The 25,204-nt window shown below is 38.2% G+C and overlaps 1 long non-coding RNA gene across 1 annotated transcript in view; it reads left to right on the top strand.

Moving 5' to 3' along the window:
- Positions 1-23,198: 23,198 nt before the first annotated feature.
- Positions 23,199-25,204, top strand: part of LOC115357843 (uncharacterized) — a 39,331-nt gene continuing 37,325 nt past the window's right edge. Inside the window, exons 1-2 of the long non-coding RNA XR_003928141.1 lie at positions 23,199-23,490; positions 25,068-25,118. This is a non-coding gene — a long non-coding RNA (uncharacterized LOC115357843). The remainder of the gene's footprint in view (positions 23,491-25,067; positions 25,119-25,204) is intronic.

The following is a 25,204-nucleotide window of genomic DNA, read 5'->3' as shown; positions in this document are numbered from 1 at the left end:
GGTAAGGAGATGGATATGGAGGACAAGTGGGAGGGAGGGGTAGGTTTGTCAGTTCACTGCAAGTGACGACTATGCTCCAACCTTATCAACCGAACACTTGAGAGCACAACAAATCAAGATTTTATTGGGGGTAATAAACTTGAGCATCCAATTGGAGATGAAGAGTACAAATTTATGAGAAATGTTAACGGTGGCATAATTTCTTCCCCAGATGGTAGGATTTTTGGATTTTAAGGTTATATTTCAATCTGAATATATGCTTTACCTAAATATTTAATCTTCTTTGGCCATAAATATGCCAGATGTAGAAACATGACATACAAGGGGCTGTGTAATTAACTTATTCATTGTCCCTAAAAATTGATTTACAAAAGTATCGATTGCATTTTAAAAGTATCTCTCACTTGGAGAGTCACGCTAAAAAGCGTCAGCATGGCATAAAGACTGCCTTAAAACAAAAGACGTCTACTTATTTTCTTAGGTGGCTGTGTCTGGCTCAGAAAAGCAGTCATCTCTATAAATAACAGAATAAACAAACAAATAAAGAAGACAATGAATCATCAACAAAAAATGGAAACATATTTCAAATTCAAACAACAACAACACAGTTTTCTAATTTAATAAATGAAGTTAGGAAATATGCAGAATAAGATAGAAAAAGGGAGAGAATAATTTGGCATGGTGGAAAACAATATGGCATGGTGAGGGTAGAGGGGATCAGGGATAAACAAACAAACCTTGACAAGGGCAGCAGTGGAGAATCAGCCTGGGGAGCAGCGAGGTCTGCGGTCGGGTGCAGACAGCCCTGTTTGAGAGGGGGCTTGCCAAGTACCGGCCCTGAACTGCGGCACTCTGGTGCTGCCTGGCTGCACTAAGCAGTGGCTGCCAGCACGCACTGATTTATCAGGGGGGCAACGCCAGCCGCCACCTCGCTCTCCCTCGTGCCCTCCCTTTATAAAGAGCCTCCCTGACGGCTCTGATAGTGCAATCAGGGCTACGGCAGAGCCAAGGCAATTTCTCCTTCACTCTTTGATAACCCCGTGCCTTATTGAAAGCCAATAGCAATGGCAGCAACAACAACTCAATTGGAAAGAGTTGCTGTATTTTGAAGGGGGAAAAAGGTTACGCCCTGACAAAATGAGGGGGGAGTAAAGGGATGTCTGTCTCACTTTATGTGAAAGGCTCATTGTGTTCCAACAGGTGGCGTTATTCCTAAGTGACCGTTGTCCCTCAACTAGCTTGTCATGGGGAACGTGGAACTGTTTTTTTCCTCCATCATTAAAATTCAGTCAGAGTGGCTGGAGTTCAGAGTGGCTTCCATGATGCTCAAAGAATAAACAACAATTTAACATTTAACATTTTGCACGATGTGAGCCATATGAAACGAGAGCCTATGTTACCTTGTTTAAGTATTTGTTAAAATTTGCAGAGTGCTTCACGCAGATAGTGCTGTTTCAATAAATAGGTGATATAAGGCTGCACTTAAAGTAATGTAAAAGTAATGGATATTCACAAAACTGATGAAATATTTGGTCCTTGGGAAGCAGCGTTTGGTAGAAGAAACACCATGTTAGGACCCAAGCTATGACGATATTTTTTTTCAAACTATAAGCACTGTATAAATAAAGAGTGAAATAAAAGCCATTCTTTCAGTCCAGAAACTGTCTCTATTCTTTGTGACTGGCACAGTTCAAGGTTTTGTCTGATATCAAGCTTTGGTTCTCTGATTTCTAGCGTTGAGACAAAGTTGTTCATGTCCCCAAATAATTCTGTTTTCTTTTGATATTGTTCTCTTTAGCTTTGAATGCATCAAATTTATGCTCAAAGCTAGAACTCTCAAATTCACTTTAACACTGTTTCAGGCAAGAATGAATTCATTCAATGCAGTGACTGAATCAAACAATAAACTAAGTGAATTATTTTTATTTTGTGTTGTTTTTTTTTATTATGTGCATTTTTCATCACTCATTTTAAGTACGTCTATGTGTTGTATCCTGTGATGCACATAATACACCTGCAATATTCTGAGTACAAGCAAAGATTTTTCCAGTTATTAACAAGATATAAAACACAGCAGCAAAGGAGCGGGTCTGAAAGACTGCCAGAACAGAAAAGAGAATAGACTGCTGGGAGGTTGGACATGCAGGGGAGTTTCAGAAAGAGAGGAGGTTGCATAGGATGAAGAGATTTCAGAGAGTAAAACAGTTTCAGGGGAAGAAGAGATTGCAGAGGACAAAATGTTTTCAACCATCAACAGGATGCAGAGGAGGAGGAGGAGGTGTCAGAGGGTCAAGAAGTTGCAAATGATTAAGGAATTACAGATCATTAAGGCGTTTTGAAGAGGTTGAAGAAGATAAAAGGATGCATAGCATCAACAGGTTGCAAAGGCCAAAGATGTTTCAGAGTGTGAAAAGCGTGCAGAGGATGAGCTTCACAAGGGATTGAAAAAAAATCTAGCTTTTCAATATTGCAGAAGCATTACAGTGATTTTGCCCACAGTGCCACAATTTGGCCTTTCTTTGGATTGTCATGTTATTTGGTATGTGTGTTGTGGGCTTTGCCTGATAAACCATTATGACACTTTTTTATTCATGTTCCTCGAGATCAAGGATCTTTTTTAGACACAGAGAAGGCCTAGCCAAAACAGTGGCACAATACATTTAGTTACAGAGAGAAAAAATATATATATATTTAAGAGTAACACACATAATGTAAGAAGAACATAGTCTGCTGCTCAAAGGATCATACCAGTGACTTTGAATGTTTGGCCTATTTAGTACAATTTATACACATTTTACATTGCAACACACCATTTCAAAAATTCTTCAAATTTGAATTTCTGATTGAAATGACCACCTCATATTTTTTACCTCTGTGGCTAATAGTGTCATCACCATTCATAAAACAAGGGACTAATTATTTGTTGTGTAAAGCAAATTTTTGCATGGGGACTATTTCCCGGCAGAGAGACCAATTCACTTCACCCAATTCCAAGAGATTCAAGTCATCAAAACAGTGCTGTTGCTTTTCGGAAAACCAACGACAACAATTTTGCTACGGTGATGGAGTACTGGTATGAAGAAAGTTGGAAGTCTCAGAAAGTTAATTTTCATATTGCAGTGGAATAAATGGAAACCACTGGCTAGCAGGAAAAATTATATCTGCTTTCTAAAATACAACTGCTTGCTTTGGGTAAAGATTAGCAGAAACGCGAAGCATACACTTTTTGAAGATATTACGTTAAACATACATGGTATGGACCTTTAAGTTTTGACATTTTCCTGCATGCTATTCAGCCATTTATTTTATTTGTAAATCACAAACATTTTAGAGGGAGGTTGTATTATTTGTAAAAGCAAAATTGTAGCCTATCATGCATAGGCAAGGATTTATGTAACTGACCCAATCAGAGACTTTTTCAGAATTTAAAATGACTGCAGCGCAAAATTAGGTTTTCTGATATAATAAATTTACTTGTAAAAATCAAAAATAACCAACAAATCCAATCAGTAGTTGATGGTGTAAAGATGGACTAAACACAAGGCAGAAGTTGGATTTTACCAGCACCAGCTTATTTCGGCTAATGACCTGTGATGCATGTTAACTTAATATATAACTTAACTTAATATTTAAAAGCTGTACAGAAGGTATTTATCTGGCTTGTTTATGGTACTTTTGTTGCCTTATATCAAGACTGAATTTTCAATTTGTTCCATCTTCCGGCCAACATTGCCTCTACTTTAACCAATTTCCGTGGGGGAGGGGGATTCGACCTCCCTTAAACAATCACCAACATAAACGTCCAGGTCTATCGAAGTCTGCGGAATCGCTCAAAGCTTTTTGAAGTGAAAATGTGATTCACAAGTCTGGAACCAGGCTAGCACTTTTGCCTACCATGTCTCTTTAAGCGGCATAGCTTTTTTGGTCTCAACAGGTTTTTACTGACTTCATAGAAGTCATGGCCTGAACCTAAATTCTAGCAAATTTGCAGTTTGGCTGATTTACATAAAAACTGACTCCCATGTTGCAAATAAAAGAAATATCTTTTCTTTGTCTGTCTACAAATAATTGTCATAGGCCGAACCCACATTTCACATTTACTAATCACCAATCACCAATTACCAAACTTCTTATTGAAACTACTGTGCTCAAGAATAAAATCCATAGCGTTCATGACCCACATTCGGGTAAGTAAACAACACAAGTACATAAATATGGGGCGCCCCCTGCTGATTGATTTTCAGGTGTGTTTGCAAACAAGTTTCCTAAAGGGCTTGACAGTGTCCTCTGACAGCGTGGTGGTTTCCACTCACAGTCCCATCCCGCCCTGTGCAGAGGGCAGGGTGCTTCCCTAGCCTTAGCCCAGTGCATGCTGGGATACGCTCCAGCAAGGCAATAGATGAATTTGGACATGTGTGTCAAATTTCTGATAGTTGGTCCAGCAGTTGTAGAATTTATTTATTTATTTATTGACAGTTATTCAACTCAGTCACACACTTTTCAGTTAATCGTGACCATGTTATTTATATGATTGGCCTTCTTTATGGAACATTTGTGTATCTAGGTCTACTTGGGCTATGCACCAATTTTAATGTCAAAAATTGAAAAAGCCTTATTGAGAAAACAGTTTCTCAAAAAATTCTAAGTGGCAGAAAATCCAATATTGCAGACTTGGGCGGTCCCATTGCCAGTGTTGTAGAGCACATCTGCCTGCATGTGTACACGCAGGCTGGTGTCAATCAGCTGAACACTGAGAGTTTTAAAGCTGAACATATTTGACATTTAATTATAGCACCACCAACTGGCTCTCATGAGTTGGTGGTGCCTGAGTTGTGGTTCACCACAGGAATCCACCTGCCAAGTTTGGTTGCTGTGGGACTTACAGTGTCTGAGCTGTGAATGCTTTTAATGGCTTGGACCAAGAATAATCACAATCATCATCATCACCAGCAGCAGCATCTTCTGTGTTACAGGGTGGCTTTCACTAACACTGTCTACTGCCTATCATGATGCATCTGACTGTCGATGCATCTGACCCTTTAGCATCCTAGAAACTGGTGAAAGGGTCAGATAGGAGGTTGATAAAAGTTTTAAGACTGAGAGCAGTTTTTTGTAACAATAAGATGTTTCCCAGATTACTACAAAATTATGTTTAAAATAACAGTATCATCATTTGTCAGACATGGGCTTTCATGGAAATTTTAGTAAATCCAGGAGTTGAATTGGGAAAATGTTCTTTTAATTAATCTATTACAAATTATTGTTTAGATGTTTAAATTTGTAATCCACTGTGTAATACGATGGATTATTCAAACTCGAGTTAGTTTAGGAAAACTTTGCCTCCCAAATAACAAATTCAACTGAGGTTTTCTGAGGTTGCTGAGATGATAGGCCTACATAACAGGGAACAGTTGTGATACTTGGAGATGGAGGTTGGAGAGCCGGGGGACAGAGAGTGCAACAGGACACACAGCAAGAAGCATTATGGGTCTTGGGAATGTCTGAAGTTCTCTACAGCACATTCAAATCTATAAAACGTAAAGTTATCAGCTAATATTTGCAATTTTCATTTCTCTGCTTGATATATGATTTTTACATTTTGGTGTGATTTGACAAGTTAAGGAAACTGATGAATAAAGTGAGAATGCCGTTTAAGTAGGTTATTTTTTCATGTGATATTCAGGGTAGAAGACCTGTGTTTCAGCATACATCTTGAAAGAGTACATACTCGTTATGTTTGGGGCTGTATAAAGCGTTATTCCACTACATCTAGCTCAGGAAGGACAAAGAGGTTTTTTCTGTGCTACTATTAAATGTATTATACATGGTAATCCTGAGTTTATGGTGTCTGTATTTGTTTATTATAGCTATTTTTATTTAATGCCAAATTTTTCACTTATTTAACTTTTCAAAATTATCATAATGCAAACTCACTTCGAAACTCTTAGAAAACTCTGGTAATTGTAACTAGATCTTTTGAGATCAGTATGTGTTCATTATGTGACTAAATCTAAGATAAATGCATCCCAAAAGAAGAGCTGCTTCAAATTTTGAGAACGGTGAGGCCATGCATGAGTTAGTGTAAGAATACAAGATACCCTTAAGGTATCAAGGCATCAGAGTTATCATAGGCAGGAACAATGTACTAAGTTACATGAAAAGTGAGTATCGTTTTATAGCTTTCGGACCTGAATATTTTCCACTTTGTCGATCGCCTCTGCCCCACCAGGTCCCAGGATAAGCACTGATCCTCAGTTATTCCATCTCTCTCTGAACTTGGCTGTCCTGTGGTGGAGCAGCCGTTATGCTGGTTTGATCGACTTCAGGGGGCCTCAAGGTCAGAGCACAATGCAATTCTGAGGTGGAAATCCTAGGTCTTATCAGTGTGACCTTCAGGACTGCTGATACTACTGATTTCACAAATACTACAGTCCTTTGCTTCAACATAGTGCCATTGTAGGTTATTTTCTTTAAGCGTTCTGCTGTAACTAGAGAACATCTTCAGATAGCTAATATTTATGTGATCTTTCAGTATTTCTTTTTCCATGAGTGATTTTGTCAAATATCAGTTGTGAAGATGTAAATTTATCCATTTTGACAGCACAGGATGTGCATTTTCAGGTGATGTACAGTGTAACTTTCAGTTGGCAAATAGTTTGAATTGAATACCTGCTGTCTCCAAGATTTAGGGAATCTGATCTAAAAGGATCTTTAGAGTCTAAACAACATTTAAGGTCAGCGTAACTCCGAAGTGCAACTGAACTGTATTTAAATCTTGGTTTTAATGATAAAATGTGAGTTTTACAAAATGCTTGTATGTCATGTTATATGAATATAATATATATAAGATTTTATGTATAATAATAGCTGCTGAATAGCTTTGTTGTTGAATATTTGTACTCTGTGATGGACTTCCAGCAGCCCTTGTAAATAACATCTTGTAATCTCTCTTTGCTCTTCTTTGTGGGTGTTTCAAGACTGTGTGACCACATTTCAAATTTAGCAAGCAGCAGAGTTTCTAAAAAAAAAAAAAAAATCCTCCAGTAAGCATGGCAAATTGCCAATTTGCTGCACACATTTAAAATAAACTGATTTAATCTGTTTGCTGTGGACAATGCATTAACTTTTAAATGATAAAATCATGTGTTGCATGCATCATTGCCAATCAGTATTTCTGTTTTTCATCCAAAATGGTGCAGCACAGCATTATCAGTATTGGTAAGACTGGCAATACGTCCAAAGTCAGCCCATTTTATCAGTCTGTAAGAGCAACATTGTATTTTAGTCAATGCGGCCGAGCAAGACTTCCACTTCATGATTAACTGATGATCAACATATTCCTCTTGGTCATGATGTGATCCCTTCAAAAACACTCACCACACAATTAGATATAACCGAAGTGTTCTGCTTGAAGACTTAAAATTTGGAGGATCGTTCAACATCAGCAAAGTTATTCACAAGCACAAAGGCAGTAAGAGGCTGAGTCAAATCACTTAGTGAAGGGGCAGCATATCACTTCAAACTTCAGCGCAAAACTTGTTAATTCTGTTAAGAATAAAAACTGATCAGCTTATGTGTGAATATTACCAAGTATTCAGACTGTTACTGTTGCTATTGAAGTTCTCTCCAAATTTCCAAAGAGCAAACCAATAATTGATGAGCCCCTTAAAAAGTAATTAGGCTATTCATGGCTTTAGCTATACCACTGGACAGGGCCTGATGGCTGCAATGCAGTCCTAATCCAGGGCAATGGCTGAGTTGTTGATTTGCAGACTGTGGGCCTTGCATTGTGAGGGCTTTATGGTCCCTTTATGGTACGCCAAGAGACACCTGCATGGGCGATATGTTGCCTGGGACATTTTTCTCTCTCCCACTCTGTGACTCCTTTGCTTTTGTATCATTAGCAGAGCAAGGGAGCCGTGAATCACTCGCCTCTCCCCCTTGTTCCCCCTTCCTTTTCAACCTCCTTCCACCCCTAACAACCCCCTCCCTCTTCTAGGGTGCTAAACGGCTTGACAGAAGGGTGCCCAGACCGTTGGCAGTAGCCATCGACTGGAAGGGAGAAGCTGCCAGGACTCCTTGATGGATAGGCTCATTTTCCAGCCGGCAGCAAGTCTCGGCGAAGCATCCGTGTCATTTGTAATGTCAGCCAACAAAATGTAATCAAACATTCCAGCGGTTTAATCACAGAGGGCTGCTCGAGAGATGATTGTAGTGTCAATATAATGCTATTTCATTATCTGTTTGTATTTTATATTGACAGTGTCAGATAAACAGTGTGGAAAATTAAGATTAAAAATATGGTAATTTCATTTCAATCACCCCTGCTACAGTTGCTGGCCCATTATGCGATTGATTACTTCTGAATTAAATTTGGGGCTGAATGTAAAGTTTAATCTTCTTTCTTCTCTGCAATTCAGCTCCCCAAAGGCCTCTTAGTAAGTAAGTACCCATTTCATTTGATCTTTAATGAAAAGTAATGGCCCAAATGAATTGTATAAATCAGCTGTCGTGTATACCTAGTTGACATTCCGTTTTTTTTTCCCCCCGTCTCTCATTTTTAATCCAGTGCTTACACGTACAGTAGCATGACCCAAAACTACATGCAAGACCCCGTTTAAGCCCCTTCTTTTCTTAGGGAACATAAGCGATATTTTACTAACTCTTATGCTATCTGTATACTGTGACAATCCTCGTGACACTGTAATGATACTTTCAGTTTTGGCTCCATGTATCATGAACTTTGGTCTTTTCTTCTTTAATTCAGTAAAAAATAGAGTGGTTTTCATGTTACAAAAACAATAAATAAGGTCAAATGGAAGTACTTTGCAAGGTGCTTAGTGAGGAAATTAAGAGGAGTGTTTTATAGCCTGGAGTGCCACTTTAAGGAGGAAAATGCAACCTCTAAACCAGCAGCGGGGTGATAGACGTTTTAATTACATGGTAAATTTTGATATTTTTCTCTATGCCTCTGTAGAACTCATAAGCACTGTCGTGCGCTCAAGATTTGGCATCAAATTTTTTCCCTATTTCTCCAGCTATATATGAAGTGACACAACTGTTAACGAGAGCTCAGCAGAAAGAAGGGGTAGAAAAAAGGAGCTCTTCTTTGTGAGTCCCATTCAGCACGATTTGTCCCCCTTTGTAGTCCTAATTATGTGCCAAAGTAGGATAACAGAAGTTCTCAACTCGGCCATTATGCCAGCACAAAAAAAGAGACGCATACAAGAAGCTGATCACTTTGGAATTAGCAAACATGATACTATACGAGGAGAAAAAAAATCATTAATACCGTCAGGGATTAGAGGTTCTGATTAAAGGGTAGCTTTTACCGTATGCAAATTAGTGATAGGCATTTATCAGCGCCTGGGCAAGCTGTCTTAGCTGCAAAGCCACATATGTTTTTTAGCTGATTAAAAAACTGCTTGAAGTTGCAGGCTTTTTAATGGTGGGGAGAGAGAGTGAGAAAGAGAGAGGGAGACAGGGAGACAGAGAGAGAGAGAGAGAGAGAGAGAGAGAGAGAGCGCTTGTGAGGCAACTCATTTCCTTTTGGCCAAATTCCCACAATCGCTCTGAGCATTTGCCTTAATTCCCTCTTTTATTAGCCACATTCTTTTGTATATAATTAAAACATTTCTCAAGTGAGTATGTGCGTGCCTGTTTTATTTTTGCATGTTCTTGTGCTATATTTTTCATCAACTAACATATTGTATTCCATTCAGCTTTTTTTTTTTTTTTTTTTTTTTTTTTTTTGCACTATATCGCCATAGCCTTGATGCCTCTCCCTATATGGCATAGAAAAAAAGCCTAACTTTAGAATAGTGAATATAGGGGCAGAATTAGGTGAGAATTTGTCAGCAGTCCACCATTGTGCGAGGGTCTCTGTGTTATTATATTTCCTTTCATATGGAGGTGACCCCCTTTGTGTTAACAAAGAACATGAGGATGAAACTGAGCTCTGTGTGCTTCTCACCCGGTGCTGATAATGCCTTGGTAACCCAGCACCCCCTCTTCTCCTTGAGGGAGTGCTTTAATTTATGCTTTTTCATCTCCCTGGGCGCAGGACTGTTAACCCGCTCTATGCACTACTGATTCAGGAAAGGGAAACCTCTTATACATACCAGACTGCTGCGTCAAGTTTCCTCTTTCACTTCACCATTAGAAAGTTGGTTTCTGATACAGCTACACTATTAGTCCCCCCCACAAACGTGCAATCATAATTTTTATTTGCTTTTTTAATTATTTTTTTTTATTACTTACTTACTGAATGTTGAGTCCCCTGCAAAGATTTCATAAAGCTTTGCGATTTCATTCAACTGATGCGACAATATTGGCAACATTGCCTGGGACAGCAACTTTTGCAAATTATCACATTTGTACTGATATATATATTCTTATTAAAGAACATTTCAACTGGTAAATAATTGCTCTTTGTCTGGTGATAAGCAATTGGTGTCATTCAAAGCTTGTTTCTCACAACTAATCGAAACTCTATGAACTTATGAAAAGAAATACAAGGTGGTCTGTTAAAACAAGCATGAAGGTAAATGAGGACCTTCCACAAAGACAAATAAGTCTTCTCACTCTACAAAAGCTTTGGGTTTTTGCTATAGCCTGTGTGACTTATGCAGCTTGAGGAATTGTATGTGTGGTAAATAAACATATAATGTAATAAATGTAATGTAATGCACAGAATGAAATAATGATGGACATTACTGACAACCATATAAAGAAACCATGATTTGCATACCTCTTCTCAAATAAGGACGGTGCATACTGAGTGGACACATATGTGATGGCTCTTTTTGGGCTTTGCACTGACTACTCTTTAGTTATACACAGAGCACCAACAATACAGTGCAAAGCAGTGATTCAATTAATTACAATGTGACAAAGAAGCCATATGATTGAAATGCATATACTGGGTTAAATGTGACTCTAAATGACACAGAATGATGAAGACAAAAAGCACCTAGCCCAAAGATGAGCTACTGGTTGCCTTGAACAGTCTGGAAGGGAAGGCCTAAATAGCAAAGCCATAGAAACATGATGAAAAGGTCTATTGTTGCTTTTGAAGGCAACCCCTATCTCTCAAGGACATCTAATTAACAGACAACAGCTGAGTCCATTTCAAATGGTAATATTTTTCTCGTTAAATGCATCATATTCAATGGCTTATTATTTACTTCAACAGACATTAGTGGGTTTCTATGAGAAGCTTTCATGCTTTATTTACTACACTCTATATAATATATTATTGTTGGTATTTGTGCAGGCATTTCTCTCAAAAATACGGACCTCTTCAACATATAATAGTGAATTGGTAGTTAATGAAGAGTAAGCATTTCAGCATGCTTCTCCTCTTTGGCTCAATCTTTCAATTCACTACTTTTATACTATCTCAAGCAGACCTAATTTGTCCAAAAGGAAGTCTGTTAGATGTTTAGGAGCAAATGTTATTTTGACATTCATGTTACGGCTGGGCGATATGGACAAAATCATATATCACGATATATTTGACCAAGTACCTCAATATCGATATTGTCACGAAATTGTAGGGATGACTGTTGGTGCTTTCCCAAGATATTTACACACAAGAGATTTTTGATCAACAGTCATTTGTAATGTGAATAGGATGACCAAGCAGGTAGAGGCAAATAACAGAAAAGCTACAACAGAAAATGTCATCTCTTTACTGTGTTGCACTTTTTAAAACCAGGACAAGACAACACTATGATATTAGGATCTCCAAAATCCCACACGATATCTAGTCTCATATCACAATATCGATGTGATAATAATAAATCGCCCAGCCCTAATTTGTATGTTTGAGGAAAGACTTTTTGACAAGTACTACTACTTCAAAAAAAAACCACTACAACTAGTATAATTTAGCCTTTCCCACTACCCCTGCATGGTGTGGCTAACACAAACCATTTTTTTTGCTTTCATGTCTCTTTTGAGCTCCTGTCCCAAAAACACATTAGGAAAGCTCTCACTCTATGGCTTCTCTAACATAGACACACAGACAAACACACACATATTACACACCCAGGTGGGAACAACTCAGGCTGTGCATGATGTTTTGCCACTCCCATGGGGTGAATTCAAAATCGATAGCAGCTATGTTAAAGATGCGGCTAGCCATCTGACCTGTCCTCCCCTCGTCTTCATCAGGGTTTTTTTTGGCTTTTTCTCTGAATGCCCTTAACTCCCCCTCTCTCCAACCCATAAATGATGCACCCACGGACTCTTAACAAGGCACAAATTGTTTAAGACAGTCAATCTCAGTGAAGTGAGTGTCATGTCCACAGGTTGACTGAGATCACATGCAAAGGAATAGCGGGTCAGAGTTCAGACAAAAGACTTGATATACCCCATTAGTTTCAAAGGAGGGGAATAGAGTGTGCTTAAATGTCTTGGGAGTCCTTTGCCTCTTGATTTGGGAATCAATGAAAGGGGTAAAGAGGGAGGGTGGAAGGTTTCTGTAGCAGAAAATGGCATTAGAGTTAATGACCAAGTTTGTCCCAGAGGGGCAGTCCATATTAAAGCTATTTCAGCAGTGACAGCGCTCACCACATGACCTGACTGATTAATAACAAAATGGTGCTCAAATAAGAATAACAATAAGTGTCAGTCAGAATAAAAGGGAAAAAATAAATCTATCCATGAAAAATTTGATTGCATTTGTGGCTTTTTTTTTCCCTCATTGGGTAGTGTTAAACTTTTAAACTTTTAAAATGAGAATTCAAGTCTAACTGCCAAAGTCCATCCATGCTGCGACAAAGCATTACATCAGCAATATTTTGTGGGGTTTCTTTAACCGCTCTGTAACTCTTTTTGCTTTCCACCCAAAAAATAGTTAAAAAACCCTAATAATGTCATAACTAACACAGTTTTCCAAAATATATGGGTCTGGTATCAGGTTCTATCTAAATGGATGAATGCGATTCAGAAATCTATACTAAAACATGCAATGTAGGAAAAACTGAAGTGTTTTCACAATTAAACAACAATATAACCATCCAGATGAAGTGAATAAGAAAGTAACCACTATTACATTCAGCTACATTAAGTTTTACCATTAGAAAACATGCAGTGGCTTAACAGGAGCTCACAGCCTAATATGTTAAACCACAAGATAATAACCAAGGTGTTCATTGTGAAAAATATGAACTAGGAAACATTTACAGTAAGGCTAAATCATTCCCAGTCTAGAGGTATAATTTTAAAAAATACAAACAGAAATAGGTGATATAGCATTCATAAATGTCATGGTCCACAAAAACCTCGCTAACACAAGATTACATGGTGCCTTTACACCTGAGGTGAAAAAAATAGGCCCCTGGAACGATCCCATAGCTGTAATTTTGGGTAAGAAAATGCATAAATAGAAGAGGAAATGAATAACTGAGATGTACCAAGACTCAAATTAAAGATAAGTTTACCTAGATAACATATAGGTGTGAGAGAGAAGTTCATAAGAATCCCCAAAATTGCAAATAAAGTAGATTTACATCCTGGCACCTATTGCTGATATAAAATAAAATATCCTGGCAGGGTTTTTTATTGGCATATGGTCACATCTGTGTCAGAATGGTCTTTCAACCCACTTTTCAGCCATAACCACCAGTTGAAAAACTCGGGCCTATTATGCTCAGGGATTGTTCTGAATGCTGATTGTATCCTTTCTCTGTGGCAGCAGAAGCCCCATCTGATATTTACCACTGCAAGTCTACTGGGGGTGACAAGGGGGCAAGGCCAAGTCCCACGTGTCCAGCTAGAGAGCAGATTAAAGTGCTCTGAAAACCCACATACAGCAGCAGCAATGAGAAAAATAATAATGTGGACATGGCCTTCCCTTTATGACAGTAACAACACATTCTCCAGAGACCAATCTTTTTTATCAATTCCAAAGAATGACAAACAGCACACACCCAAAGCCAGATTTCTACGAGAGGATGTATGTAGTATTTATGATGCTTGTGTCTTGATGGCAATGATGACAAAAGCAGTCAAACAAACTACAATACCATTTGCCATTTCTTACCCAAATAGGTGCAATGTATCCTATTATTTCTGTAAAGATGAAGGTGAAACTAGCAAAAAAAAAAAAAAAACCTACACAATAAAATCTCACAAAAAAGTGAAACTATATATGATATGTTTAGACTTGTCCCAGCCAAATTAAAGCTATCTTCATTCTTACCAAAGAAAGTCAACACATGGGATCAGAGATGTATTCCTTTTTAAGCTCAGCTTTCATCATGCAGACTGAAAAATATCAGCACACACACTTGGAATATTTAAAAGTTGCTACAGTAAATGTTTATTCTATCGTTTGTTACCACTGGGGTAAACCAAAACTGTATTTTGCATGATAATGGGATATGGCAGCTGTGTTAATCTTTATTTTCCATCTGTGAGTAACACCCTTCAAGAGTCTGTCTGTGTGTCTGTCATGCTACTGTGTGTACAGTAGTCAGATTAAGAGGATGGCCTGAAAACAGACTTGTAATCTGGTTTTGGGAGAGGGGCTTGATTTAAATGGTCCCTAGTGTATGGTGCTTTCTTCCTCTTTTTCCCACTGATTCACTTTCATCTGCCAATGGGGAAAAAACACACATAGTGAAAAATAAATTCACCTTAAATGAACAATTCTGCTCGACATTTCCTACAGACTTAACAAACAGATAACTTGTAGTCTTTTCAAGGTTGATAGATGCAAGAAAACAGTGAGTTTACTCTCTAGCCTTAGTATGTATATGCTTCAATATAATAAATGTAAAATAAAAGTTCTTGGGAAGAGCAACACTTCTATGGGCCTGTATACATTGCTGACTCTAGAGGGAGCTGTGCAGACAGCTGCTCTGCACCGGCAGCAGAGAGCCTGAGCCTGGAGAGAGCATGCACACTGAGCCTACAGCCTCTGGTAAACAGTGGTGAATAGATTTTAATAGATTTTAGTCCAAGGAAAACTGCAGTGATATATTGTGCTATGACTCTGGCAGGAGAAGTAAGAATTCTGTATGGGGAGGGTGGACATTTTATACCTAAAAAAGTTTTTTCCTTTCATGTTACCCATTTTGAAGTATAAGATAAAGATATCAGAACAATTTTAGACTGGCATGGTTAAGGGTATTATTATAATGGTCTAGACAAGACCCATTTTTAGTGATGCAGGGTTATCTATCACTGGGGAAGCCACCAAACCTTTGGACAAGATGTGAGTGAATATCTTCATTTATATTCATTGAGGACTTACATAAATTATATGATACATCAAGCTGATTACTGAACGGAATAGTCTATTTTGCTACACACACAGGGCAAAAAAAAAAAAAGCACGAAAAATACACAGGGGAAAAGGAATTGGGACCAAAGTCTGAAATGCAGACTACAGTTTGGACGGAAATGGACGGAAATAGTCATCAAGAAGTCTCACCAGCAGTAGGTGGGATGTGCTATTATTGACTCTATAACTGCAAAATGGTCATAGTCAGCACCACAAGGACAACTCTCTCAAGCCTTTAGTCTTCATACACAGACACTGAGAGGAGAAGTATAATTACTCAATAATATTTAAATAATCTACATATACTGCTGTCCCATTAACACCCCAGTGCCACCATGAATTTCAGAGCACAGCACTTATTATCTAACTGCTAAGCACCATAGTATGATAGCAGTAGTCAGACTCAAAAAACTAGGGTGGAAAAAGGGGGAAAGTCAATTATAACACAACAAATTATGGTTCAAAAATTTGATCAAATATCACTCTTAAGGGAAATCACTCATAGCCATCCTCAAAATAAACTGACTGTTTCTTTGTCTTTCAGTCTTATGGCCAAAGAAAAACATATTCAGGTGAAACATCGGCTCATTGGTTCAATTATGTTTACAGCAGGACTTAAGCAATTCATTAATCTCGAATGAAATTTATATATCAGTCTATTTTTAAGTTGGTACCTTGAACACAGGATGTGAAGGGAGAATGTGGGCAGTAGGTTTAATATTTAAAAAAATCTAGCGATTTCAATCCCTGTAAAATACCTCATATTACAAAAAAATGAACAGATTCTAAGCATCTGAAAACAATAAATAAATGTTAGATTGAATAAGAGCTTTAGTATGCAGAGAACATCTCTGCACACTAAATATAATAGCATTTTATCCTTTTCTCCTATTATAAAACAGCCGCGAGAAACTGCAAACTAAATAGACGCCACATTGAAAAAGTAAAAAAAGAGGTATAAATAGATGTTGTTATTCTAAACCATCTAATGTGAGACAACATAATTTTCCTAACAATGCTTCCTGGCTTCTTTTAAGAAAAACAGAGCGCTTTAATACAATCTTTTGTTTTGCCTGTCTTTTTGTTCTATTATTGCAAAGAATTGTTGCTCCAAATCTACAGGAACTCACATGCTCGAGATTAAACTGGTCACCATAATCAGGCTACAGATTTTAATTGTAAGAGGTTCCGTTGGCAGTGTTTTCTCTCTTTTTCTCTCTTCCTTGACAAAAATCTGACAGTGGCTTTGCATGGCAAACCTGTTTAATGAATGACTAATCCAAGAAGAGCGCATTATGGCAAACTGTCACACACACATTGTACCAATATTAACTTGAATTTACATTATCATCCTCTGGTAATGCTGGAATATTTGGATTTCCATTAATGCATGGCCTTTCTCTGTGAAAAGCAAACAGTAGTGAACTAAATCTGTTTTTCCCCCTCTTTTGATTGGATGTTGGTGTTAAGGCTGTACAGAGGCGCTTTCTTTATTGGGATGACAGCTTCAAGCCTTCCCCACTCCTCGCAATCAAGCTCACAAACAAAGGCTCTGCTTGCATTACTCAAAACCATTCTCAACAAGCCCATGCCACATTCAGCCTGTGCAAAGCCAAACTCATATTACACCATTGTACTGGTGCTGTAAATCATGAAGAACAATGGTGAGAGGCACAATCACGCAGGCCGGCATGATCATCCATATAAAACATGAACCCAAAGAACAATGAAGCAGACACTCATGTGTGAGAGAATACTTTCCTTCTCCTGTTATTTATTGTGTTTATCTTTCAGCTCTCTATTCACTGTTTATATTTTTATTATCCTATTTTTTTTCATACACCAAGCTATGCCAAAAGAAAATACAGAAGGTGGACATTTGGTTTTCTTGGGTGGCCACCATAAGTGAACAAGGTGTAGTAGCCAACTGTAGATAAGCACGCGAGGCATGACATGTAAATATTTTTTAAATACAATAAAAAATGTTAATGGTAAAAAATGCAGTAAATAGTCTGCTCTGAACTTGTATCTATGTGTATTTTGGAGCAGATGGACTAACAGAGGTAAGATTGTAAATACAAGCAAACTGGGGGATTTAGCTATTGGCACACAGCTGATCAGATGCACCGAAAGGACAAAATACACTGACCATACATTAAAATTAAATAATGTAGTGAGCAGGTCTACTAGCTGGTCTCTAAATATAAGAATGTGACTGCAGAACTGCCTATAGGATGCCATACATGTGTTCAGAGTGTATTTAGAGCGTAAACAAACTACTAACACAACCATCATCGTCAGATCACTAAAAAAGTAATTTCACTGGAGCCACTATCTACCCACAACTGGACATCATCAGCTTAAGACACTGTAATATACCACTTGTAAAAAAAAAAATTCTTGACTACTAAAAATAAAATACGTTCCACCTTTATGTTAGGTTAAGTTCCAAAAATTAGGACTAGGTTCCAAAAAGGGACAACCAGATATCTGAACATTCATTTGAAGGAATTACTTTTTAATTAATTTTGTGACTTTAAGATAAATTAATGATAAAAAAATCTGTTACAAAAAAGGGTACAGATACAGTAAATGGCCAAAGACCAGCCACTAGGAGTGCTCATTTATGTCATTCTCAAAGCCACACAGAAGCTCGTAGTGGGAACATGTACATTTTATAAAGCAACTGTTTTTCCACTATGAAGAACCATAGCTCAACAGTGGTTTCGCTGAATGAGCTCAAAAATAATCCTGCAATTTCTAGAAGTACTAAAAGATTTGTTTTGTTTTTTTTGTTGTTGTTGTTTTTTTTTATGGCATCATAAATCTGTGCTTCCCAAGTCAAACAGCGCTGTAAGTACTGTTACCTGTTTTTTCTTGAATTTTCTGTGTATATAATTTGAGTTTTTATAGGTGACAGTCTTTTCTTTCATCTAATCAGCCACAGTGGTTATTGCTGGTCATGCTAGCCAGTGTTACCAGCTCTCTTTCAAGTGTCCATTGCCTTGAATTACAAGTCTTCAGATTACACAATATGCTAATTTCCATGTGAACATATTTGTCAGACTGATGAAGAGTGAAGAAAGAATAGCTGGTTATCATACCCTTTCTCTTTTCACTCTAAGCTCCATGTTGACTGGACAGTGACTGGTGAGCTGAAAGCCCATGTGCCCTCTATAGGAAGACTGAAGACCATCTGACAGGCATTCCTGTTCTCCCCTGACTCATAGCATAGCATACTTATGCTGTTTATGGGAAGCTCTGCTTTCCTCCCTAGCTCACAGAAGCCCAGCAAAATAACTCCAATTACAATGTTGCAATGTCACTGGGACACAGGAACTGAGCAACTGATCTGTTAGCTTGTCAGTACATTTTATATGTCAATACACATTCCTTGTTAGCCCCCGGCTGAGTGCTACCGTGTTGGAGCTTGCCCTGGTGAACAAGAGGGTTACTTCACTGAGTATGTGTTGTGGAGAGGAGGGTTCTGACTGTTGGTGTGTATGTGCCAAACAATAGCTCTGAGCACTTGAATTTCTTAGAGACACTTGTACGCGTCCTGGAGAAGGCACCACCTGGGGACTCTATAGTTCTACTGGAGGATTTCAAAGCTTACGATGGCAGCAACAGAGAAACTTGGGAGAGGTGTGGCTGGAAGGAACAGCCTACCTGGTCTGAACCAAATGTTGCTTTGTTGCTGGACTTCTGTGCTAGCCATAGATGGTCCATAACAAACACCATGTTTGAACATGAAGCAGCTAAAAAGTGTACTTGGTATAACAGCTCTTTCGGCCAACAATGGATAACTTTGTAGTTGTAAACATATGTTCTGGACACTTGGGGCAAGACAGGGGCAGATCTGTCAACTGACTGACATTTGACGTTCTACCAATAATGAAGAACAAGGCAAGTACAAAGAAACTGCCCAAAAAACTATTGTGATTAGTCAGCACACAGAGACTGGAAAGAAGTGAGAAAGTGGTCAAGATTGTTCAAGTCTTGCCCAAAGAACGCATGGAAGGAAAAGTTAGGAGAAAACAGGTAGCAGGCCATCTCTAGAATGAACTCGGACCCCTGAAGAGTGCCAGGCTTTGGCAAAACGTGGGACAACAACACAGGAAGGTTTCCAAGAAGGAGAGTAGATATGCCGGGGGGGGGGGATATTCAGTCCTGAACATGACCAACCACTGATTAACTTGAGCACTGTTCTGTTGCTTCTTCTGGGGAGCTCTTTACAATTAGCCAATTAACCTCTGCCTGGCATTCAGTCCTCCCTGCCTACGTTTTCAACCTTGTTGCTGTCCAGCATCCAAATCCTTATTGTCATCAACCACATCTTTATCATCACTCTCTTCACTGGGGATCGGAATATCTGTCCCACAATGATTTTGGCAAGCTCTATCAGCCTTCCTATAGAAGAAAAACTTGGACCATATCAAATGTCTGTGCTTCCCAGCCACTTTGCCACTTCATCTGTAATTTGGCAATGTGAATTGCATTTGATTTGGACACTGAGGGATGGATTTAAGATCAGGACAAATGTGCCTTCCAAAGCTCCAGAGCACGGTGATGGCAATGGAAACCCAGGTTGGGCCCTGTAATCTCTGCATGCATCACCGGGAACCTTAAGTAACTGAGCACATGGCACAATAGCAGCTTAGTTTCGATGGCCACTCTTAGACACCTTGCTCAGTCCTCCCCAGTTTGTAGAGAGCCACTAGTTGTGGATTTCACATATTGCTACTTAAATATTACTGTTTCAGCATTGAAACACTAGCTGTTATTTTGGAGCGAAGGGAGCTTTACCAGCTTTTTAGGCAACGTTTATAGCTTTGTGATGTTGCCATTTCGGTATAGGCTGATGTGAATATAGACACAGCTGACCGATATAGGTATTTAGTTCTATCGTGTTTAGAGAAAATATTTTCTGAATTTGCAGGTGAATAAATTATTATTTTTATGTTGTAAGCTAATTGATCTGCTTATAAACAGTGCCAGATCGCATACTGAGTACGGCATTGGGTATTCATGCCAACAAGAGCGTACGTTCAAATTTCATGTAGCATTGTAACAAATACACTGCTGAAAGAGAGGTAGGTCTTATTTGCCTATTCATTTCCTTAGTGAGTGTTGGAGTAAAAAGAAAATACTTAGAACGATTATGATGTTGTGAAGTGTTGTGGACAATAAAAGAGAGAAGACAGCAGCAGCTGTCTGTAGTATAGGATCTTGCCTTCACAGGACAAAGAGACACTTGAAATCTGATGAATATTGCCAGGTTGTTGTAAAAAAGAAAAAAAAAAAAACAAAAAAAACAAGAGATTTCATATATCACTTGAGTTATGAGGGGTTTCAGAAAACACTCATGAAAACAATGACTGTCCCACAGAAGTACTTTAATACTTAACACTATGACAACCTATAAGAAACCCATTCCTGTCTGTTTTAGAATATGTGCCAAAATTACGGAAATTATTGAGCATAAATTTCATGTCCAAATTTCCTCTTTGCACCATACAGTTGACTTGTTTGTAAAACATACAGTATGGGTATTATGTAGCAAAGTTCCCTTCCTGTCCTCACAGGGACCAGATAGCCAGTTACAGAGTGATTTATTAAACAATTTTATTTATATTCGAAACGTTGGAAAGTGTGTTTTTGTATTAATGCACATTTTTTCATGACTGTAAAAACTGGCTCTCTGTAAAGCATGATATTCAATATGAGATATTACATTTGTTAGAGTACAATTCCTTGGTGTTTAGTAGAGACAGGCTACTTAGAATTATATTTGACATCTTATGGTATACAGTCCAATAAAGGCCACATTGTGCATCAAGGGTGTCATACTTTATGGCTGGACATTACCCACTGCTAGTACCCTATATGAATATTTGTCACTATCACTCTCTACTACTTAGTTAATAATGCTTACACTTAGTTTAGTATGGTGGCAGCTTTTCACCAGACGCGCATAATGACGAAAGAGCTGGTGTGGAAAGGACATCCATAAGCCTGAGACAACCAGAGTGGTGCTTGGGAGACGAAGAGCAAAGCAAGTTTTGAATATTACTGACCCAGCACTTGGAAAAGGCGATGCACAACAAGACGAAAAATGAATGCTTTTTAGTCTGAAAATCCTTTCACCCTCTCACATTCAGCAGATCAGATTAAGAGAGAGGTTTAAGAAGATTTTGACACGCACAAAAAAACTTCTGAGCCATGGGAGGGGGTGAGTCGGGGAAGGTGGTAGGGAGCAGTTTGTAATTCAGTGGCTTCAGGCAATTCATCACAGAAATTGAGTTTCTAATGCAGCATCTTGTGAATCCCTTTTGCCCTGTCAACGTTTTAATACATTACATTGAGAATGTAAATCATGTTTGAAATTTGGCACAAACTACACAACCCCTACTGCACTCGCTCTCACTGTACTGCACATAGACTCACATAATACACACATACTGTACGCACATGGTAACGTGCATGCATGCACGCAAACACAAACATGCACAGCCAGTACCCTCTATGTTAGACTGCAGACAGAATACCCTTCATGTTCTGTTATTATTTGCCCTGGAGATACAATTTTGCCTTAAATCTGATTATATAATATGAATAATATATAATTTATGTTGTGTATTGGAACAAAAGAGACAAAGATTATTGTTTCATTTAATCAGCACTTTAACATTTTAACTATAATTAGACAAAATAAAGCAATGCATAACACAGAGACTGAACTGGGACAACACAAAAGCCAAAATAGCCAAAATGGCAAGCCAGCAATGAAAAATTCTGAATCTGTGTGCAATATCTGCAGGCAACAGCTGATCATATGCTTGCTTTGAAGGAGACTGGGTAGACTACTGTTTCCCATTATGTTGCTATATTATTTTCTAGTACACAATTAAGATGAAGCAAGAAATCTTAAAGCAAGAATCATTAAGTATGAAACTTGGACATATGCAAGAGCTGTTCTTGTTATTGGTTCATCACATGGTGTACTAAAATTAAGAGTAAAAATCTGGAGGAGTGAGATATGGAGTATGAGAAATCAGTGTTTGAATGTATTCTGGACTTATTTTTCAGAACCCTAGGAACAGACTTTTATGTGTATTAGTTCTATGTTTTTGCAGTGTCTTGAAGATTGGATGTTGATGGCAAATAATTCCCTTTGGGACACTGATGCTCTACTGTAACTCAAAATACAGCTTATACATGGCTCCAAACAACACACAAAAACAATAGACAATCATACTATTTGTTCCTTTTAGGAGCTTGGTGAAGGTAAAATGTGTTCAAACCTACTGGTGCAAGTTAAATCCAGAAATATATTAATGTTGCTCTTAATTTTTTATCCATGCCTATGCTTTTGAATTATTCACAATATAGAGTTCACCTGATCGCACTGACTTATCTCATGGTGCACGAAGAATTGCTGATGTGCCATTTTCTGTTTCTCCTCCCCATCGCCACCAGGTTCTCACTAAAATCACGGAGGATGGAAATGACTTCAGTATACATTTCATATATTGATGCAATAGGTTGTAAAAATTTTAATGCAACATTAGATGATGCACACTGGTCTTTTAAGATCAACATTAATAAAGGCACTGGCAGGTTTCACTATATTTGGCATTAGTCTAGTATGAGTATATGCAAACCAAATTGTGCTAACTGAAAATTTCCACAGAATGCATTGTTTTTAAATAATTGCACCTTTCGGAGTGTATTTTCACACTTATATGAAAACATAGTGCTCTTACCTGATCTTTTCTTGGGAAAATATCAAACAAAGGGCAGACCTAATGGTTTTCAAAAGGCTATTTCCTATTTAGTGAATAGAGTTCATCTCACATTCATACATGTAGTTTTACAGTAAACTACCACAGCTGCCAAACTAGCAGCTGATTACTGACAGGTGACTCTGCTTCTGCTTAGCTAGCTAGCTAACAACTGACAACAAGCGAACTGAAACTATCTGTATTGTGAACAATGGGTATGTTTCCAAATCTAACTTTTGGTTTTAATGGCAGAGAAAGACAGTTTTCCATATTCACAGACGTAACCCTGACCACAACCAGCTGAAACAAGAAGTTTTCCTCCCACCTTCACCTTACCTTTCTCACCACCAGCGACATTAGCAGAGCGCAGTGCTGCGCATAACTACGATTCTCATTCACTTCCGATAAAAGGTATGTTTTTAATGTAGTTGTTAGCTCTAATTTAAATGAGGTTACTTCCAAAAACTCCAAAATAATAGAGCATATTATTTCAGCTGTACAGCCAACACTTAAACACTCTTCTGTTGTTGTTGTTGCTGCTGCTGTTGTTGTTTATGTCAATTGTGCTAAGATTAGCTAAAAGAATTGTGTGCTGTTCACTGCAGGAAAAGGTTGATGGGTAATTATAACTGGCAGTAGAAATGAATCTATCAGAGTATGAATAAGCCAAGAAGGTAAGAGTAATTAGTCCATCCTGATTGTTAATGAATGCTAACCTCCTTACCTTAATGTACTGATTGTTTTTGTCTCCATTCAGCCACAAGTGTGTGCTTTCTCTCTAGTTCACCAGAGTTATAGATGTAGGCTTTAGGGCATTGTCCTCATGAAAATGAGACAAAATATGAAGACAATAATGGAGATGGATGCAAGACCGGCTGTGTCTGCTTCACCTATTGTAAAAGTCCATTATTTGTGCCACTTCACCATCAATGGTCTCTAAGATCAGGTGGCATGGGAGACAACATAAACAGCTGGTACAATGTGTGGCAAACATATGTCTCTGTGTCTCTTGTTATTGTTAGCCCTCCATTTAAGATATTACCCTCACCCGATGTAATCCCTGATTCGCTTTACCAGTGATTCATCAAATGAATTGCACTGGTCAGTTCTGTAAATGTTGGGGATTAGCTTGTCATGGTGTAGGTTTATATGTCAGCCGTTGCCCTTTTAGATATCAGAGTCTAAGATTTAGATCTAACGAAAAAGAAAATGTTTTAAGACATGAAGATCTTGTTTAGAAACACTATACTCTTGACATTATTCCATCAAATAACCAACTGTTCCTGTTTTGGCTGTTATGAAGTGAATAGCAGACTTTGAAGTTATGTACTATTTGCTTTAGCTTGTTTGTGCAAATTTGTGTCGTGCTGATACACGTAGCTGCTGGTTGTTGGTAAGGTGAGAAATAGTCACAACAGGTATCTGGTTGGCAGCACACATACAGGAGTATAGCCATGTTGAAACAGGAAATTGGAATGGGAAGCCGGTTACTCACATTTTCATCTGAATGCACCTTTATTGTTTTGCACCTACCCTGCTGTTAATGGATCCCCCCTTTGCACTGAAGTGGCTTCCAACCTTTTTATTTTAATAGATCTCTATCATAAAAAGGAGCAGCAATTTTCACCACAGCCCAAGCCATTTTCCCTTAGTGCTGCCACAGAGATACCAACCTGCGTCTACCACACAACTGGTGTCAGTGTATTGCTCATACATCCCTTGTCTGAAACAGTTGCTCTGTTTAATCTGGCATACAGTGACAAACACACACACACACACACACACACACACACACCTTAGGAAAGGGCTGAGAGCCAGCTTATGGTCATAGCTTCTTTCATAAAATCATCCAAAATATAAATGCATGCCAAATACAAGATCCTTTATTTGGTTAGAAGCCATATAGATTTTTTTTAAGGTTAATATAAGTTAGATTTATTATTTACATTCATTTTGTGAATGAAATCTTATCCCTCTAACATCAACAGCATGTTCGACAATCCACGCCTGTGCCTAGATCTGAAGTCAACATCTCCAAGGTCAGTAACTCTCATAAATCACAGTCACAGTGTTATTTGAAATGGGTACAGGTATGCAGTGATTCAAACATTTAGGTTGTGTTTAA

This window comes from Myripristis murdjan, chromosome 4, assembly GCF_902150065.1.
Source record: "Myripristis murdjan chromosome 4, fMyrMur1.1, whole genome shotgun sequence".
Classification (NCBI taxonomy): Eukaryota; Metazoa; Chordata; class Actinopteri; order Holocentriformes; family Holocentridae; genus Myripristis; species Myripristis murdjan.
Note: the sequence above shows the minus strand (reverse complement) of the source record. Positions and strands in the feature narration are given on the sequence as shown.